The 21,506-nt window shown below is 40.9% G+C and overlaps 1 protein-coding gene across 7 annotated transcripts in view; it reads left to right on the forward strand.

Moving 5' to 3' along the window:
* Nucleotides 1-21,506, forward strand: part of ELMO1 (engulfment and cell motility 1) — a 504,832-nt gene that overhangs the window by 386,691 nt on the left and 96,635 nt on the right. The gene's annotated exons all lie outside the window — the stretch shown is intronic.

Below are 21,506 nucleotides of genomic sequence, written 5' to 3' on the forward strand. Positions count from 1 at the left end.
CACACAGCTCCAGGTGGTTGGAGGTGCCTCTGTGTGCGTGTTAATGCTCGCCGCTGCATCTCACTCCTCGATGCACCTCGGCGCACAGTTTAGAGTGAGTCTGATTTCTGGCAGATGTACATTCAGTGGCGGTCATCTCATTAGAGTGACTGTCCATCCTCTTTTGGTCCCTTCTGTCCCCCAGGAGTGTCGCTTTACATGAGTGGCGCCAGCACCTGTTGGAAAGAACGAGAGAAGAAAGCAGCCTTTTATGGAAGCAGTAAAAATATATATATAAAAAAATCTGAAACAGTAGTTCTTAACCTATTTTTGGATCATGGGACTCTTTAAGAATGTAAAAACTATGAACCTCTTCTCTTCTCCCAAGAAAATACATTTATGCACAATGACATGCCACTTTGATGACAAGCCATTTCAGGGTAAAGTGCAGATCCCAGTGCTGGGGGAATAGCCGAGAATTTATTATACCGTGAAGTTCATCATCCCCTTTCCTCAAATGCATCCACTTAATACTGCCGCAGCTCCATCTCCACCAACTGCTGGCCCAGGGACACTGGTACCTGAATGAGGTCCTGGGCATTCCCGTTTACAGCTCAAATTAAGAAGTCTTAGAAAAGGTTCTAGAACATGGTGGCTTTCTCACTCCTGAACTTGGAGGGTTGGTAAAACTACAGCTATAGGATCTGAAATACAAGTCTTCTTTCACGTACCAGGATGAGAACTGTGCACTTGTCAATATTCTGCTCATTCCTGAAAGAGAAGGCTTCTTCCCACTGCCTCCTCCTGGCATTTGTAGGATATAGGACATATTTGAATGGTAAATGTAAAGATAAAGTAAAATTAATTCCCCTAGGCTTTCAAATGCACATCAGAGTGGCCCAATATAAGTCAAAGAAAATATAAATACTTGAATCCAACCCCTGAAACTAAGCATGGAGAGTTTGAAAGCTGAGAGTTCTCCCAGCGATTGAAATAAAATCAGTCACAGCAGTAAGAGCTAAACTGTCTTCAGCATTTACTCTGTGCTGGGCACTGTTCAATACATGTTATACGTAGATGTTATAACTCATCGAATATTCTAGCAGCCCTAACAGGACTATTTTTATGCCCATTTTATAGATGAGAAACTTGAGTTACCAAAATAGTAAGGATCTTGCCTGTGTTTATCCTTCTAGGAGCTGGCAAATGCTTGCTGCCTAACACATGTCGATTTACTTGCATTTGTGTATGGAAGGAGAGTGAGTGGGTGAGGGGTCTCATCATCCTGTCAGCCTGTCTAATGGAGTCAGGCCACAGGTAGTTGAACTAAGCAGTCATCACAATAATTAAAGTCAAATCAAAAAAGCATTCTGGGGTGGGTGGGTGAATTATTAATCATGCCACTTAGGAGAAGAAGGTTAAGCTAGCTAAGTAAAAGCTCATCACAAAATGCCCCATTGGTTGCCCTCTTATGTTACTGCACGAGACACCACCTTATTGCTGCTGTGTTTATTTGATTATCATGAATTGGGTCAGTTTACATAGGAGACCAGCTCATCCTGGGCCGTTGGGATAGGTGGCAGGTCTAGGGAAGCCGGTTTGGGGGAAACACATGACCTGCCCTGGCTGTGGAAGTCACCCGAGCTGCTGAACCTTGTGAGCAGCAGGGATGGGCCCAGCTGAGAAGCAGAAACTGCCTCCCAGAGTTTTAGGTAGAGTCGATGGCTGGGGTAATGTGGAGCTGGATGGGCGTGTGAATCCTCCACTCTCACTTCAGCCAGAGAATCTCCACTTCTGCCTGTTTTATGAACACATTCACAGTGAAGATATATTAACAAGAAATGAGAGGGAAGGGGTTAGGCTGCTAGCAGGAAAAAGAAAGACTATTGATCTCATCAATATTTCTCATACGACACATAAAAGAAATAAGCAAGATCACATTGCTAAGTGGAAAAAGACTCTGTAGGGGTCTCAGTAGCAGGTTTTAAATACATGAGTTATTTGCTATGCATGCCTAATATTATGCCCTTTCTAGTATCACACTAGGCATGCATATGTGTCCAAGAAAATCTCAATAAAATACCAAAAAATGTACTACAGGGACAATATAGCAGATCTCTTTTTAGACCAATGCTGTCCAATGGAAATATAATGCAAGCTATGTACATAATTTTAATTTTGCTAGCACTCATCTGAAGAAAGTAAAAAGAAATAGATCAGTTAATTTTAATACTATGTTATTTAGACCACTGTGTCCAAAATATTATAATTTCAACATGTAACTTACCAAATTATTAGCAAAATATTTACATTGAATTTTTTTATGTTAAGTTTTTGAAATCTGACATGTGTTTCGCAGTTAGAACATAACTTGGATGCTGGATTTTCACAGGAAATCTGTATTTAGCTCTCATAAAATTCATAGTTAAAAAAGTAGATTCGTGTGCACAAGTCGTTCCAAACGTACATCAAAGTTTTCCAATAACCGAAGTGAGTATTGGTTTTAAAATTTAAATTAGCTAAAGCCAAATAAAATTTGAAATTCAGTTGCGCAGTCACACTGGCCACGTTGTTTCCAGGCTTCCCCGGCCACGTGTTCGGTGGCTGCTCCACTGTTCAGTGGGGTGCTAGACCATGAGAACTCTCCCCATGCACTAGACTTGTCACTTCTCACTGCGTCATTGTGCCACGGCACCTTTCTCTCTTTTACCTCCATGAGGGACGTGGAAGACTTGCCCCGATAACAGAGAGAAGCAGAACATTAGAATTCACAGACGTGTTGACCTTTGCTTTTACCCTTGCTCATAGCAAACTCAGCAATGTATTGCTAAGTCTTGGTATCTCCACTACACTGTTTGACAAGGGGAATTAGAAGGTGTGCCCTTTCCTTTGCAGAAAGTCAACACTCATCCATCTGTGGCATTTTCCAGTCCCTAAATATCTTGGCTCTGCCACTTTGCTTTGAGGCCACCTCCCTCAACTCAGTGTGGAACATGGGTTTAATTTCAATAATAAACAAACCATGACTGAGAAGTTAACTCTGTTGCAAACAGATAAGTTTTTACAAAGACAAGTAGGAATTAAGGCTAAGCGCAGATTTAATTGGTATCATTCACTTCTGCAAATTTTGTTTAGCTAGAACATATTGAATAAGTAGTTCTTTCAGTTAATTTGGCCTTAAAATCCTTACCTTCAAAACCAGGTATTATCCTATTTATCCTCCCCCCAAAAGATTTTTTTAAAGGTAAAAACCAGCCATGAAGAAGTAGTTAATTGCTTCAGTAACTAGATCAAAATCGTGCTGCAAAGCCTTCTTAGAGGCGTCTAGTCCCAGCCTCCTAGAAGTGTCCCAAGCTCACAGTTTTAGCCAAATCTAGCAGATGGAAGGTTAAAGCTCACTCTAAGCTCGGTCCTCTTAAATTTTCCTTTAATAAAGATCTGTGCTAGAAATTCCACAAAACATTGAGAAAAGGAGAAAATTTACATGCATTTTTCCATGAAAATTTCCATGCAATTTTCCATGCAGAAAATTTCCAACACCACCTTTCACATCAGCAATGGTTTCTGGTCCAGCGGTCCCTGTTTCCTACATGGAGGACAGAATTCCCAAGGAGAACACCGAAGCACTCAACAAATGTTTGTTGGAGTAAATTGTTGTGGGTCCTTTACAAATTCTTCCTTTTCGTAGCATAACTTAACCTTCTCTCCTGGGGCAACACTGGCAGACCAAGTAGATTAAACTACAGACAGGGTTGAATCTACGAGTGAAATGAGTTGCTTTGCCTCTCTGCTGATGTTTGTCCAAGCCAAGGACGACCACTCTCAGTCACGAATGGAGAGAGGTGCTTTGGGTTTCAGTGAGTGCAAAGACACTGGGAAGTAGCTGCATATCGCATATGTAAAATTATCGTTATATGTCTTTATTACTATAGGATTTTGAAGTCTACTAATTTGCTAGCTTATTCCAAGCAATCTGGAATATTCTAGAAATCAAGGACTTTAAAAGTATTCACATGGATGACACAGCAGTTATCTAGAATCTAAGGCCTTGGATTATCATTTGTAATTTAGCAACTAAATTTTGCAAGTTATTTAACCTCTGTGCTCCTTAGCCTCTTCACAAGGGTAAAGAGAAGTTTAGACTTGGTGATATCCTGTGCTACATATGCATGAAACTTCTGAAGTATCTATCCTCTATGGCCCATGTTCCATTGATCATAACAGTCTTTCCCAGTGTATCTAGATAGAGCCTCAGAATCCTTCTTAACACAGCACTAAGTCAACTACTAGTGAGATATCAAAATTGGCTTACAGCTGAAACTGATTTTTCATCCCTCCCCTTTGTCCTTCCCTCTGCTCTGTGCCTTGTGCCAGTCTCTGTAAAGGAACATACAGGGAGTTACATCAGTATGCAGAGTTTCGGTGATAAGGCAACGACAGCTCTTTACTCATCCTCTTGCTCAGCTGTTCCGTGGAGGTGTTGCCATCTGACAAGGAGGGCTGCAGCCTGGCACTTTGGGAGCTCACTTTTCTTTTCCTTTGAGCTGTAAGTGATGAGAGACCTGTCAAGGAGAGCCGTGCACTGGCAGCATTCCCAGACCTGGAAGCATAATGAAATAAACTTTCATTCCAACTCGGTGGGAATTCTTGCAGCTGAACATTTCAGATGGCATCTGGGGCAGTTCTAACATCCACTTGCCCGGTTGGAAAGAAGCACCCATCAGCTGATGGGATGAGGGCTTCATCCCGGCAGCCCAAGCCAGGGCCCCACAGGACACTCGGTTCAGTCAAGACACTCAGAGTCAGCCAAGCCCCCGGTCCCCGCAGGAGAGCTGGATCCCACTCGTTGTCTAATGGGCCAGCAATTTGAAATCAGCATTCAGAAGCTTTATCACATGCAAAGAGGGATGTCAAAGCAGCAACTGGTTTGAAACCCACCAACACCGGTACTGCCCCTAGACCTGAACTACTTAATGTCAAGGGTTCCATTGGCATCTGGTACCCATGAGAGTAGCAGCAGGGCCACGTGCTCCAGCTTTAGAGAGTGATGGGGACAAGGGGTAAAAGCCCCAGTCTAGATTCCGTGAGCCAGGCTCGGACATCTCTGCAAAATGGACACAAGAAGCTTTGCAAAGATCCCCTGATGGGCCATCCCTCTGTCCTCTCTAAAATTTCCTGACAACTGGGTAGATGGACTATTTAATTTCTCTGAACTTTAGTTTCCTCATCCATAAAAATAGAAGTAAGTGCGTTTCTCACGGGGTCATTTAAGAATGAGAGTTAAGTAAGAGCGGTGCCTGGGTGAGTGATTAGTAAACTGTAATGCGTTGTGTAAGGGGAAAATAGAATGATTACAGTCCTTGGGTGGAAGCCATCTATTTTTCATATCTCACAGAATGTCTAGTTCTGCCCTTTTCTACAGAAGGTTCTCTCTGCTCTCAGAGCATTCTCCTAAATCCTCAGAGACAACCTCAACCCTACAAGCTCTGGGGGCTACCCAGAGAGAAAGATATTGTGTTATATAGGCCAGAACCTGGGCTCAAATCCCAGCTTAGCCACCAAGCAAGATAGAGGTTTTTGCCATGTTGTCCCTCCAATCTTTAGCATTTGTCTCTTGTAGATAAAATATAGACAATATCTATTCTACCTGACACATAGAAATGTTTAGAGAACACCTGTATTAATATATCCCATGTGCTTTATGGATTTTAACATAGGCATTACTATTACTGTTTCAAATCTAATATCTCCTAACAACTCAGCCTTGTATATTGAGGAGGAATAATTGGAAACCTATTTCTAGGACAGTGGCCCCCAACATTTCTGGCAGCAGGGAGCGGTTTCATGGAAGACAGTTTTTCCACAGACCAGGGTGGAGGGGATGGTTTGGGGGTGATTCAAGCATGTTACTTTAATTGTGCTGTCAAACTCTCTGCTAATGATAGTCTGTATTTGCAGCAGCTCCCCAGCGCTAGCATCACCGCCTCAGCTCCACCCCAGGCTGTCAGGCATTAGAGTCTCATGAGGGGTGCTGTAATCCACTTTCAGATGGCATTAAAACAGATCATCTCGGAGCAGCACCTGTGGCTCTCCCAGCTACCTTTCCCACCCACTCTTCTTCCTCCTGACAAAAGAAAGGCCTCCTCTCACCTCCGCCAGATCTTACAGTGTTGCCCAATTAAATATACCTTCTCTGAGAGCCCAACAAAGGGACTCGTGACAGATCCTTTAAGTAAGGGTCCATAAATGGGTCCCGTCTCATTAAGAGATGCATTCCCAGTGAAATCTTGCTCTTGAGCTTAGTCATTATTTATCAAAATTGGCAATACATTTATGCTTTAATTAATTTATACTACTAATAATTGTGCTGTTAAACTCAATCAGATGAAGATTTTTGTTAGAGCCTTCTGTTCACAGCAAGTGTATTTTTAAGTTAGAGTTTAGTATGTATGTGTTTTTGTTTCAGAGAAGTGTGATAGGATGATTAAGAGTTGACTTTTAAGCATAAAATTCCACTATGGTAAAATTCTGTATGAGCAGAATGGAGGTGGAGTGGGAAACAGGAAGTTGAATGGGAATGGGGGCTCTGGGACAGGTGCTGGCAGACAGTGGCCCTTGGGCTCATCCGGCCACTGCCTGTGCTTGTCCATAAAACAGGATTGGAGCACCACTGCGCCCATTCGTCTCTGCATTGTCTGTGGCTGCTTTTGCACCACAATGGCAAGTCGAGTAGCTGTGACTAAGTAGCACTAAGTAGACCACTTAGAAAGCCTAAAACATTTGGTATTGGAGCTTTTCCATAAAAATTCCACTGACCCCTATTCAAGAAGGAAAAGGATGATTCCAACTAAGAAGAGCATATTTTTGTATATTTTTAAATGAGTAATTATGGATATCAAATCACTTCTGTGTGTATATCCAAAGGTATATTTTAAAAAGTGATGCAACAGTTTTACCTTTTAAATGTCAATATTATAATACACTCAAAATTATATCCTTTGAAACTATGATGAAAAATTTCAACTGTCCACTTAAAAATGTGTGAGAGGTACATAGATTTAAAAAAAAAAAATAGAGAGTGGGGAAACCTCTGCCCTAGATTAGTGGTCCCTAACCATTTTGGCACCAGAGACTGGTTTTGTGGAAGATATTAATAATTTTTCCACGACGGGGTACAATGATGCAAGAGATGGGGATCGTTTGTAAATACAGATGAAGCTTTGCTTGCTGGCCTGCCACTCACCTGCTGTGTGGCCTGGTTCCTAAGTTTCATGGAGACAATTTTTCCATGGACAGAGTCAAGGGGGGAAGGGGTAGACAGAGCTCAGGTGGTGACGCACAGCCTGGGTCCTAACAGGCCACGGACCAGTACTGGGGACCACAGCTCTAGAAGACAGAATCATGAATGTGGCTTCCACAGTTCAAGACCATCCTAATGAGGGGAAAAGGAGCTTTTTCTTTCTCATGGAGCAAATCGAGGCCCATGTGAGTATCCCAGCCCTCACGCAGGCTGTTCTGCTATCTGTTAGAAACATGGGGCTCTAACAGCTTAACGTTGTCAAAGACTGGTCCCTTAAGTGTCTAGTCCCAATCATACAGATCCGAAAAATTCTTCCGTACATTGGCTCTTCTATCAGCCAGCTGCAGGGGTGAAAAAGCACAGCAGTGTCCCTCCAGGAGGGGGAAGGCTGGCCTTTATTAGGATGTGGCTGGAGCCTGTGCCATGCTCTGCCTGCACTGACTGTGAGTTGCACCACTCAGGCAGACGCTTAAACCTGCTTAGAAACCTCGATGCATTTTATGAGTTAAATTGCATTCCCCTGTAAAAAGATATGCTGGAGTCCTAACCTCAGATGTGACCTTATTTGCAGATAAAGTCTTTTCAGAGGTGGGTAAGTTAAAATGAGGCTGCTGGATGGGCCCTAGTCCAGTGTAACTGGTGTCCTTATCAAAAGGGAATATTTGGATGCAGGGACCCACAGGCATAGAGGGAAGATGCTGTGCAGAGACACAAGGGAGAAGAAGGCCAGCTACAAGGCGAGGAGAAAGGCCTGGAACATTGCTTCCCTCACAGCCCTCAAGAGGAGCCAACCTTGCTGACACCTTGATTTCAGACTTCCGGCCTGCAGAACTATGAGATGATGAATTTCTCTTCATTCCTATTCATAAACCACCCAGACTGTGGCTCTTCATCATGGCCCTAGCAACTGAGACAGTGCGCTCAAAAGCATAGGTTCTTTCAGTGCACTTTGCGAAGCCCAGAGATGTTTGTTCCTTCTGGCTATGTTGTGAAATGACCGCGTGCCATGGACGATGAGCACGCAAGTTGTTATCAGAGTGCATCCAACGATGAATTTGAACCAGAGCTCTGTGCTCAAATCCTACTAGCTGTGGGGCCTCAGGTCCAAATGGAAGAATAATAATACCTGCCTCCTAGATTATTGTGAGGACCAAATGAGTTAATAATGTGTAAAATGCTCAGTGCTTGGCACATAGTAAGTGCTCAACAATGAAACCTTCATTGCAATTATTGGGGGACCCAAAAGCAAGCTCTGCCTAAAACTACCCCAGGCCCATGAATCGCCCAGCAAGTATAACCCACATGCCCTCCTGGGATTCTAGACATTTTATTTGTGAAAATACCATATAAATGTCACAAGGGGGTTAAAAATCAACTCTGATTGCCTGTTCTCTTCTTTTATCCTGTCTTATTCCTGGAAAAGTTAATATTTGAGAAGAGCTAGCATGTCCTATTAATCCTTTTTAAAAAAGGATCCGCCGTGGCACCAGTTGGCAGTTAGATTTCATCAGTCACTCGAGATTATGGATTAACTCACTGATCTTTTTACCCTTCGAGCTAATTAGCCTTTGGACAAATACAGCCAGTCACAGAGGGCGAGCACAGCTGACCAAACACATTTCAAAGAGTAAATTCGGTGAGTAAATAACGCCAGGCTTAGGTCTCTTGGTGATACTGCTTTTCTGAATCGCAGGAATCTCTTTCCTTCCCAGGGAGAGATGGAAGTGTGGTGTTTACAACCCTCCGAAACAACAGGAAAACAGTAGCTAATTTAACCAGCCACCTCCTCCCTTCCTAACTCCTCTCATGCCCGCATTTAAAATTATTTCTTCTCGTGACCTAAAGTAACAGGCTCAGTTTGACTTTAAGTGGCTTAAGTGCATCCTCTGGGACCCGCCCTTGTTTAATAGACCTCCCTCAGGGGGAGGCTTCCCTAGATTCCCCAGAGGAAATGTAATTTCTCACAAGTTAATTTAATTACCACTACCTGCCAAAACTTTCTCACACCTCCACAGAGCACCTTAAACAGCTCAAGCATCACGTTGGTGCTAAGGCGTGTTAAGTACTTACAGATAATTACCAGACCCTCCTAGTGTTTGGGGGAACTCAGTATTTCTAGACCTTTCATTCTTTGCTAGAGAAGACCTCTCTCTCCAGGTAGTCCTTTTCGAGTTCCCTTCAAGTTGAAGTGATTCATAGATACAACTTCGCCAGTGAGGCCTCCACGGTTGGACTCTTAACGTTTTCAGGGAAAGCATCTCCCCTGCAGCACTGACTGGTGTGTCCATCCTGATGGCTGGCTCTACTGGGCCCCAGGGGGCTAGAGTGGCGAGGCGGCTGGCCTCTCCCCTGATGTCTCCGGGCACGGGCGGCCTTACACTTGCATGCAGGTTCTCCTGAGTGGCCACTCTTTCCTCCTCATCCCGCAGAGCAGAGCTCTGGAGAAGCCCAAGCTTCAGACTGAGTGGCCACCTCTGATATTGTGCAGCCACATACCTGGGTAACTCAGGTTTTGTTTTTGTTCTTGCCTTCAGGAAAAGAGAAAATAGGAAACTATTGAGCTCTTATTTCAGAAGAGTAGCGAAAGTGTGGTCCTTTTACATTGTCATCAAGATTTGTTGATTCAACAAGACCTTTATCAAGTGAATACTAAGTGCCTAGTACTGTGCTGGGGACGTGGGAAGAATTCAAAGAGAATACAATCCAGCTTTTGCTCTCAGGTATCTTAGAAAGGTCATAATATTATCTAGTTAAAAACAGAACTGTAAGCTCTAGTGGACCAAGTTCTAGGCCACTGTTTTGTAGCTACCACACATATAAGGATCATACTCCACACTTGCATGGGCTCCCCAACCTGGGTATCGTGTCTGCTACCCAGTCGCATCTGGGTCAACTGTGACTACATGAATTTATTGTACAGAATGATGTGCATCTGTATGTATTTGACAGGGAAAGATTAACAAGAAATAATTCACTGGACAAATAAGGTATTAGGACAGTGTACAGCATACAGTCCCTGATGTGTGTGTGTGTGTGTGTGTGTGTGTGTGTAACTGTATGCATGTATTTGTGTGTGTGTATTTGCATGTGTGTAGGAGAAGTCTGGAGAATGAATACAATGCTACCGAGAATGCGTAATGCTGGAGTATGAGACTGGGAAATCCAGAAGAGGTCTTTTATTTTTAGTATAATATTCTTCTGTACATATTTTCACTATGAGTATGTATTGGCTATTATAATAACTTTAATCACAAAAATATAAATCTTGCTAAAACATTAATAAAAAATAAAACGCCTTATAAAATTATGGATACTAGGAAAGTGAATGAAGGAGTTTATAAAAAGAATGTTTGATTCGTAACTTTAATTATTAGAGAAATAAAATTTAGAGTTTGTTCTGGAAATATTTAAAGCAATAATTCTCATCGTTTCCTGGATAGAGTCACCTGTTGAATCTTTTAAAAATTGAAACCCACCCCCAGGATCACCCCAGACTTTCTAAACCAGAATTTCAAGTGAGGCTTAAGCAAATATGTTTGAACACAACACACACAGCTCACATACTATACACATATACCACCAACAACAGCTTCGTCAGTCAATTCTGATCTGCCCCAACTTAAAAGGCATAGAACTGAAGAGAAAACGAGAGGGGGGAGCAACACATTGTGGCTATAAACATACTGGATTAAACTTTTTCTAAAATGACAAAGATCTTAAATTGGATTGAAAAACAATAGATAATCATGTACTACTCACAAAATAATGATTTAAAATAAATGATTGAAAAGATTAAATATAGAGCACACAAATGGAAATAACAGAAAATAGGAATACTACTATGGATATCAAAGAAGAAATTATGCTTTAAATGGAGCAGAGTCATTTTATAGGCTAAAAGTTCAAGCTATAATAAAAATAGAATAATCATGAATCTTTTTTCACAAAATATCAGTATCATCAAAATATGAAAAAAACTATAAACGCAAGAGGAAATGGACAAGGATGTAGCTGAGATGACATGTCATTACATTATTACTGTATTTTGTTAAAATATAATATATAGAACACTTTAATAATATAATTAATTAATAAGTATCAACTAATAGGTACATATTGCATTGATACCTTACACTGAGGGTATGCCTTCTTTTCTAGTATCAGTGCAACTTTTTAAAGAATGTATCACTTATTAATATATGGCTAAAGATCCTTAACAAATTCTAAAAATAATATGCTTTTAAACAACTGTTGACCAAAGAAGAAATCAAAATTACTACTAAACATTTTTTATAAAATAATGACAGTGAGAACATGGCATGCCAAAACTTATGGGATACAGCCAAAGCTGCCCTCAAATAGTATATTTATAGCCCTAAGATCATTATTTTTAATATTTTTTATAGAATGAAAATAAATGAACTCATGATTTAACTTATATTAGAAAATAATAACAAAAGTGTCCAAAGAATATAAGAGGAAAGATAATAAAAACCAACAAACTAGAAAATAAAGAAATAATAGAAGCAATAAGTGAATCCAGAACTGCATCTATTAAATAAGCTAATATAGATAAAACATTGACAATTGTATCAAATAAAATATAAAGGAAACATGAATTAACAAAATCATAATTAAAAATGACCATGGAGGCATTGAGGTGATTAACACATTATTAATGAATATAATGGGTAGCAATATGCCAACATGCTTTACAAAGCTCAGTTATTATACACACACAGACACACATACATATATAAGCAAAATAACTATAGGCTACTTGTGAATACTGTGTTTGGGACAAAATATATAAATTTCTAATAAAGTAAAATCTCATACTTTGCTGGTTGAGATATAGTTTAGTACAATCTTCCTAAAAATGGTAATACAAATAAAGAACTTAAAATTTTCTATAATGTTATCTCTGTTATTCCAAATCAAAGAGTTTATCCTAAGGAAAGGACAAACATGTAACAAATATTCATTGATCTTTTAAGAGATAAGGAGTTTGGGAAAATGTGTCATGGGAGTGTGTTGATGATATTAATGGTTGGGGGGGAAAAGCAAATAAAATGATTTCATTTTTTAAAAAGCATGTAATTATAAACTTAGACATAATTCTGAAAGACTCTACACCACAACAACTCTCATTATTTGAGTATAGGGGTTATAAGTGATTTTTTAACTTCTTCCTTGTATTTTTGTGTATCTTACAAATATTCAATTAGATTGTAATATTTGTGTAAATTAGACAACAAAATTACTAAAACAAAAAGTTAATATAAAAATAATGGGCAGGTTATAGTAACAGGAAAAGCACATACAAAAATCATTCATGCATAACATATCAAGTATGTTACAAGTTAATACTAAGTTAGTTTACAAGAGCATTTTGAGGATTCCACGAGATCCTAGTGTTCCCTGGGTAGTTTGTGTACTTTCCACTTTCCTGAAAGGGGTACGGATGAGAGGTAGAGGGAGAAGATGTTAAAAGGTGAAAGATTTATTTGATTTGAAGAGAAACCAGAGTATGGGGAAGAAGATATTAAATAGGATGTGTTCTCTTTCCAAAACCTGAAGTCTTTGTAATCCCCATTGTTTCCATCATGGGTCTTTTATCATTAATCCCTAAGAAGTCAGCTGTTCTTTGTCAGATACCTAAATCCCTACCAGAAACACCTCTTGGTGTTACTTACCCAGGGACACGGACTTCTTTTCCTACTTTCTTCTTTCTGTCCTTGCTGTGTATCTGAGCTTCTGGAAGTGGTCAGCAGCATCCTCCCTTCACCAGAAGCACAAAGTTTGGCCAGTACTCCCCCTAGTGGCAATTTAACAAATCTCCTAAAATGACCTACCCCAAATCCAGGGCTGAGTACTGATGCCAGGCTGGGTTAATTGGGGCACTTGTTAATTAGGGACATACCACTGGGCTCCACCTCGGGAGTGTGGCCCGGAAATATGTATTATTTTTTAACAAGCAGCCCAGGTAATGAAAAATATTCAAGTTTGGAATCTATTGACTTAGATTATATATCCTTTTTGTAGAAAAGAGATAAGAAAGAGAAGGTCTTGTAAACTTAGTATAAACTTCCAAAAAGAATTGAGACCAGAGGTGTTTATTATTAATGTCCTATGAACACTTGTGAGAACACTAACTGCCACTATATGCTACCTGCAAAAACATATTGGAGTATAAATTACAAACAAGTGAGTCCTACCTGGGCATTTTTGCTGTATAATTCCCCATTCCTCTTTCTAAACATCCTCCATACCTTAGATTTGCTCTCCACTTGCCAGACAGCCAGCCCATGTGGAGCAGCCTGCTGATTTAATCAACATGCTACTTATCATGTTTTCCAGATGGTTAATGGGTCTCTTAAATAAAACTGGTCCTAATTCTAACTGGTGTTTCTATTCTTGTCCTTTTGTATAATAATTTGTTTTATGGTCAAAGTTACTTTTTCCTTATTTCCCTGTAGTCTTTGGTGATCTCTTTCTACCATGCCTTTTTTCGAAACTGTCAAATGGCACATTAATGCAATTCATTGATGTTAATCATACCTGCAGGGAAAAGAGGATGGTTCGTATTAATATCAACATGTTACTCAAATCATTTGTCATTTACATGTAAAGTTTTAGAGAAGAGTTTTGTAGGCATTATTGATTGAGAAAGAAAAGAGCCAAAAGTTGTGGAACCACAGGCTGGTGGTTTATCTCTATTGCTGCTTCTGCTTTGGGAAGGAGTGTCCTTGTCGTATGAACCAGCACCATTTGGGAAGCAGTATATATAGACCAAGTTTTAAGGAGTCTCACTGAAAAACCCCTGGTCTTAATAATCGGTGTTACACAAAGGATTCCAAATATAAATAACCTGTGAGCTGACCTATAGATTCAGGTCTGATTCCCATTTCACAAATGGTTTCCAAGGTATACAGTTAGGGCACATAAAAGTGACATTAAACTCATGTTGGCAGAATGCCATTGTGGCATGGCTTCTGCAATAACAAATGGCTGAAAGTAGGCAAGATAATGTAAGATTTGAATGGGGTTGCATTCTGAAAGGGAGGCAGCCAGAGGTCCTGAGAATTAATGGAGGAGTTGCAGGAAAAATATGGCTCTATTACACCAAGCACTTTCCTCTTTTCCTTTCCATTGCCTGCCTGAGATGATTTGGCAGAGTTTAAAAATAAATGAAGTGTATTCATTTTTCCTTCAGAGTTTTGCTTTGAAGGCATTCTGTAAGGGAAAAAAAAAATGAAATACTAACACAGGCCGAATGCAGTGACCAAGACATCAAAATGTAAGCATTGTATTCAGCATACATATCCTTAAGTGGGAGGGTATGTTCGGTTCCAATTAAGGTCATGTCACACAGGCAAATGTGATGCTTCCAAACAGTGTTAATGATCTGCTAGGTAATGCAAAGGAAATGATGTTTTGAATGGGTTTTTCACCCCATTTGTACCTTTCCACTGTCATCTTTATGGACTGTAACATAAAATGATTGGGATTAGGTTTTTTACAGAAACTTGAATCCAATTTTCAGTACTGACTAGAGACAGGATGCTTTTGCAGGCATATCAGTTATGTTGATCGTTGCTTTTCACATTTTACTTTAGCTGCTGAACCCTCATAATAAGCAGAGTGGAACCCTATAGAAAGCACTGGAAGTGCAACTGTTATGGAAACCAGGTTGCACATCTCAGCGGTTCCCCTGGCTGAGCTTTTTTTTTTTTTTTCCAAGTGCCTCCCTCACTCTCCCACAGCTGAATTTTGAGAACAATCTTCTGGGAGAAAGAACAAGGTTTCTTCTCTATGTCCTGGAGGGAGGGGGGAATGCCTTGAATTATTCATTTATTCACTGATGGAACAAATATGTATCCAGTGCTTATTATAAGCCAGGCCCTTTCTAGGCACTGGGGACAGGATGCAGCAGTGAAGAGGACAGACAAGGTGCCTGTCCTCAGGGAGGCAGCAGGGGAGGCAGCCAGGAGGTGGCGCCATGGAGAAAGTAGGCAGGGCGGGGCAGGGAACGAGGGGACTCAGGGCGGGGAACGGTCAGGTAAGGCCTGTGGATGCTGAGGAAGAGTGGCCACACCAAGAGCTTGGGAAAGAGTGTTTCAGGCAAAGAAGTCTCCTGAGAGCCCTGAGGCAGAAGTGTTCAAGGACGGGCAGGTGGCTGAGGCCATTGGAGGATGTGAGATGGTGGGTTATGTAAGCAGTCCAGGCTGTGGAACATCTAGTGGCCGTGATAGAAATCTGGTATTTCTCATTCTGAGTTTGCTTTTAATCTTGGCTTAATTGTTTGTTATTAAATACTTATGACTAAGCTCTTCATGTTTTTATTCCATCGACTTCTGAAATGGTTCTGAAGTACCTCTCATACATGATGCCTAAGCACAGGTTCATCCAAATAAAAACTCAAGACCATGTAGATGGAGAGAGAAGTAAACATATTTTTTAGTTGTAGGGTTTTATAGGTAACGGGATTGAGAATTAAAAATGTAGTTCTATGTTTCCTCAGAGCCACAGTAAAAAAAAAAAATAGAAGTAAGAAAAGAAAATGATGGCTTACATAATTCTGACTACTTAAAAAGGAAGGCTCTCCATTCCTAAGGGAAGAAACATCTAGAACTAAATTCTAAAGGTACAGACAGTTCCTGACTTACGATGGCTCGACTTATGATTTTCGACTTTACTATGGTGTACAAGCAACACACGTTCAGTAGAAACCCTACTTCGAGGACCCATACTACCATTCCGTTTCTCATTTTTAGTACAGTATTCAGTAAATTACCTGATATATTCAATAGTTCATTATAACATAGGCTTTATGTTTGGTGACTTTGCCCAAATGTAGGCTAACGTAAGTGTTTTGAGCATGTTTAAGGTAGCCCAGGCTAAGCGATGGTGTTCAGTATTAAGTGCATTTTCGGTGTGCAGTATTTGCCACTTCTGATGGGCTTATCAGGACATAACCCCATCACAAGTCACGGAATATCCGTATTCCATTGGGTCTTACACAAGAAACATCAATAATTCTCTTTATGGATATTGAATACCTAATATATGCAAACTATAGCACTCTAGGGAATGCAAACCTTAATCAAACATAAATTTTGCCTTCTAGGAGCTTGCAGTTTAATAGGGCATATAATGAACATACACAAATAACTACTACAAGGCAGCAGGTATAAATATAAGATTAGTTTTCAGAGTATCTAGAGTTGGGCTTTCACATGGCTTTCTGTCGATCTCCAATGTATCATTAAAGCATGTTCTGGGACATTCTGTGGCGAGGGGAAAGAGTTAAAGTAACCAGTCAGGTTTATAGTTTTCCTGTGATCGGGGACTTAACTCACAGCACTCAAGGGCAAGGCAGAAGGGCAGGTTCTTCGAGTCATCCTCCTCTGGTGTCACTTGTCTCGGGTGCAGAAGCTGGTCCTCATTCGGTTCAAAGTTGACTCTTTGTCAGGAGCCTGGGATGCAGGCGTTCCCAACGCTAATTGAAGAGACGGCGGATGGAGATATATAAGACACATCAACATTGTTATGAAAATTGAGTAGTGCTTTTTTCTTATTAATACGTCTGTTTTATATAGAACTAATCCAAGCTTATAGGTGGTAATTAGAAAACAAACGCATCACAAAAGGAAACATGCCTCCAACCCATCCACCCAAAAAAAGGCTGCTAGTATTTTGGTCTTTATCCTCTTGGACATGTTTCTGTGTATGTGTTTGGGGAATATCATACCCTCTTAGCTGTTCTAGAGTCTCTTTTACTCACCTATTTTTGCATCAAGACACGCAGTTCAAAGATGCCGTTATTTATTAATTGCTGCCTGGCACTCTAGTATATAAGTATATCAGAATTTATTGAAACAGTCTTCTAGAGTTGACATACAGGTTGTTCTCAATTTTTCACTATTGAAAACAGTGAAAAGCCTTTTCTCACCTTTCTAGTTTTCCATAATACTTTCCTGGTAGAACAGTGATTTGTGATCCTACTTCTTACTGAGTCATGCACTTACCCAAAGCTTTTAGGTCCTTTGCTCACTGCAAACTTTGCTAAGCTATCCTTCTTGCAGAAGGAAGGGGGACTTCAAAGCACCTAATGAGTCCATGAATTTTAGATTCTCATTTGTTTTTCCTTTCTGCCCACCCCAGCCCACCTCCATCAATCCCCTTAAACCAATAACCCAAGCCAAATCAAAGAAGGCATTTTCAGCTCTGTTTACTTAACACCTACCAAGTCCAATTAGTCATCACATTCTTTACATTCTGCCTCCTAAACAATGTCCTGCATCTGCGTGCTTCCCTTCCTCCCACATTATCTAGTGCTAGTCACCTCCCTGGGTCACTACAGAATTTCTTAAGTGCTCTGTTCTTCTTGGGTTTGGCTTCCACTCTCATCCATGATCCATATTTCATGTTTTTTAAATATGTTTCAGGATATTATGGGGGTACAAACATTTTGGTTACATATCATGACTTTGCCACACCCAAGCCATGATTTGAGGTGTGCCATTTCCCCCCTACAATGCTCACCGTGTCCATTAGTTGTGAGTTTACCAACCTCCCCAACCCCCAATGAATACTACTACCATGCTAGCACCTTAGTGTTGATCAGTTGGTGCCAATTTGATGGTGAGTACAGGTTGTGCCTATTCTTCCATTCTTGTGATACCTAGTGTTGATCTGATAATGTGATACCTGCCTCAAAGTTGTCAGTGGCTCCAAATTGCTTTCTAGATAAACTGCAGACTCCTCAGCTTGACATGCAGGCCTTCATTTCTGGATAAAGTCGCTGAGGCCGAGGCCTGAGAATCTGTGTTTTTTAACCTGCCCCAGTGATTTCAGTTCAAGCAGTTTGGCCCTTCATGGGTCCAGAGTTGGTTGCCCAGAAAGCGCTGGTCTGCTTGGAACCTACCCTGGGGCGCGAGGCCAGCTGTAGCTGGAAACTCCCTTAGCCAGGGCCTAGAATTATCCAGCACAATGTGGTTATTTTAGGAAAAATGTAAAAAGCATTTCGCCAAAGGGCAGTATGTTTGCAAGTATAGATTAGAAGATCATTTCCATTTAGGAAGCCTAATTTCATTAAGTAACACAATTTTTTGAGGTGTGGAAGCTTTTGCTGCCGAGTCGGGAATTTTTGCTTCTCTGCGAATGCAAAGCAAGTAGTTGAAATCAAAGACTGGCTCTGGGACAATAATGCTCACGTGGCTGGCTGCATGAAAGGTCAGGGTAGCAAGTATTGTTCTGTGACACAAAGGGGCAAGAGGGTGTTTTGTTTAAATCTTATTAAAGCACTATGTTACACTTTTTCTTTCATTTAAGACATGTAAATTTCAGGTTCTGTAGGAAAAACACTTAAAAGCTATTTAATCCTTTGTATTTCTTACAGGAAAGGGTATTCACAAATATCACCAAGCTATTAAAAAAAAGAAATTCGAGCAGTTGTATGTTTCCATGAGATTAATGGTGAAGTTTTTCAGAAAAAGTACTTTTGTCAAACTGAAAGGAATACTGCAGCAATAGCATTTTATTTATTTGTTTGTTCTTTTATCTCATCTCTCACTAATCCTAAAGTTGTTTCATGGACTAAAATTCCCCAATTTGTGAACACCCAGTATCATCACTAATATTAATAATATTGCTTCTGAAAAATAGAGAGATAAGGTTTTAAAAATAATTGTGGTTGTTTTTCTTTATATCTCTTTTACTAGTATGTAATTTCCACAAAGACAGAGTCTCTGCCTGTCTCGTTCAAAGTGTCCCCAGTGCCTGGGTCATGGTAGACACAGAGTAAATATCTACTGAGTGAACGTTTGCATAATGAAGAATGAAGTTCTGTGTAGCCCACTCCTCTGAGAAGGTGTAAGGGGAGGGAGAAATTTGATTTTTGAAGGAAGCTTATAATAGTGGAGAATACCTTTTTTTCCTAGCCCACATGAGTTATGAAATTATTTTGCTACATACATTAGGTAATGTACATATCTACACTCTCTCGTCACTCTTAGTACGCATCGTCAATATACCTACATTCCCAAATTTTCTTTCATGTGTATGTCATATGTATATGTGTGTGGTGGGAGCAGAAAGCACACTGGGATCCTCACAATTGTCTGCAGGTATGTCAAGGAATTAAAAAATAATTTTCAAAGCTGTCGGTAAGGAATTGCAGAAAAGACTGGGCTAGATGATCTACAAGCAATGTTTTTCAGCATACTGGCCTGTGAGCTCTTCGTAACTGGTCTGCAACAGGATAAGGAGTTTACCCCAGAATGTAGAGCACCTGTGTTACACAGCTGAGTCCAGTTCGTGTCTTTTTCTGGTAAGACTTTCTCAATGAAGGAAGCAGCAAATTGACTTACACTCTTACGCAGGCTCTTTTTCTTGTTGTGAACTGGTCTCAAATAGTTCATGGATTAGCACTAATCTATAACCACCTGTTGGGTAGCACTGGTCTTCATCAAAGTTGTATCTGGTTCAAGGAATCTCCAAACTGCCTTCCTAAGGTATCATGTTCAGTTCACTGAATGGTTGTTTCTTAAAATGTAAGATGTAAGTGATTCTTTATATAAATAGATGGATGGATAATATTATTGTCAGATCATAACAATGTCATGGGAAAAAAATAAAGGTTAAGGTTAAAGTAGCATAGTCACAGTGCTCATGGGTGGTTTCTCTCTTGAGCAGTGAAGAAAGAGCTACAGAACCATAATTGGGGAAAAGCATTCCAGAAAGAGAGAAGAGCAGGCTTTAAAGGGCTTGAGGTTGGGGCAAGTTTGATGTGTTTTTCAAAATAAGCAAGGCAAAAGACAAAGTAAATAAAATTTTAAAAAGCAAGGCAGTCATTGTGCCTGGAGGAGAGTCACCGAGGAGGAGCATGTTAGTGGTCAGAAAGCTAGTGTTGGAGCAGAGTGAATTTTCCCTCTGCCCTCTGAAGGCTTGATAATTGAGTCTGCTGAAATAAATTGATGATACACAGTTACTAGGAGAAAAGGCAACCAAGTTTGTTATGTGCATGGGGGCATCACCAGGAAGTGAGTGTCCGGTAACCCAATGAGATGTGGAAGCTTATATACCCTTCCTCATAGAGGGGAGGCAGGTGGGGCTGGAGGCACTTGTAGAGTAGATAGTTTTTAGGGGAGGTGAATGGGCAGGAGGAATAGACAATAGCCTGGGACAAAGTTCCTCTGAGCTCTGGGTGTGGAGTCAACTCTGGTCTTGTTCCTGGGAGTTAATCATTCCTGTTTAATGAGATTATAGCCAGGGGACTCAAGATTCCTTTAGTCAGATAAGGGAACTTCAGAGAAAACCCCTCCCTGTGCTTGGGAAGAGGCAGAGGAAGTAGAGATGGGAGATGGGAGAAGGTCGGAGAAACCTTTCTTCTGAGGCTGGTTCATGAGTTCAGAGAACTCAGCATGTCAAATCACTATACTTTGGGGTATTGTTTTCTGAGCCCCAGCACTAGCCAGAGGCCAGATTTTGCAGGGCCTTGTAGGCCATGATGCAGACTTTGGCTTTGATTTTGAGTGAGGCAGAGAACAATTGGAGGGCTTTGAGCACAGGAGCAACAAGCTCTGCCAGATAGTAAAGGACCACTGTGACATGGGGGAGTAGGGGTGATAGGAGGCAGATGAGGGGGCCGCTGCGCAGACCAGGCAAGGGGCAAGTGCAGCCTAGACGAAGGTGGGAGGGTTGGAGATGACAGGGGTGGGCACATTCTGCATTTTTTTAAAGGTAGCACTGGTAGGACAGGCAGACGGGATATGACAGATGGGGAGTGGGGTGGGAGAGAATGGATGAAGTCAAATATGACTCTAGGTTTTGATGGCACCATTAGTGGAGAAGACCACTGGGTAAGGAGCAGATTTAGGCGGGAGAAGAGGAAGCAAGTGTTGAGTTTGAACTGCTGGCTGTGAGATGCCTGATAGACAGTCAAGGGCAGATTTGGAGAAAACAGTGGAGTAAGTGTATCGTCTAAGTCCCCGGAAGCAGCTGGAACCAGAGATGTAATTTGGAACTTGTCCACACATAGATGTGACTAGATCAGATTACCTGGGGAGTGAGTGAAGACAGAAAAGAGGGCCAAGGACCGAACTCAGGGCACTCCAACAGATAGAGGTCAGGAGGATGAGAAAAACCTAGCCAAGGAGAGTGAGAGGAGATGCTCAGAGATAGAAAGCATCCAAACAACCACCACAACAAATGTGATGTCGTA

Source organism: Microcebus murinus, chromosome 9 (genome assembly GCF_040939455.1).
Source record: "Microcebus murinus isolate Inina chromosome 9, M.murinus_Inina_mat1.0, whole genome shotgun sequence".
NCBI classification, from domain to species: domain Eukaryota; kingdom Metazoa; phylum Chordata; class Mammalia; order Primates; family Cheirogaleidae; genus Microcebus; species Microcebus murinus.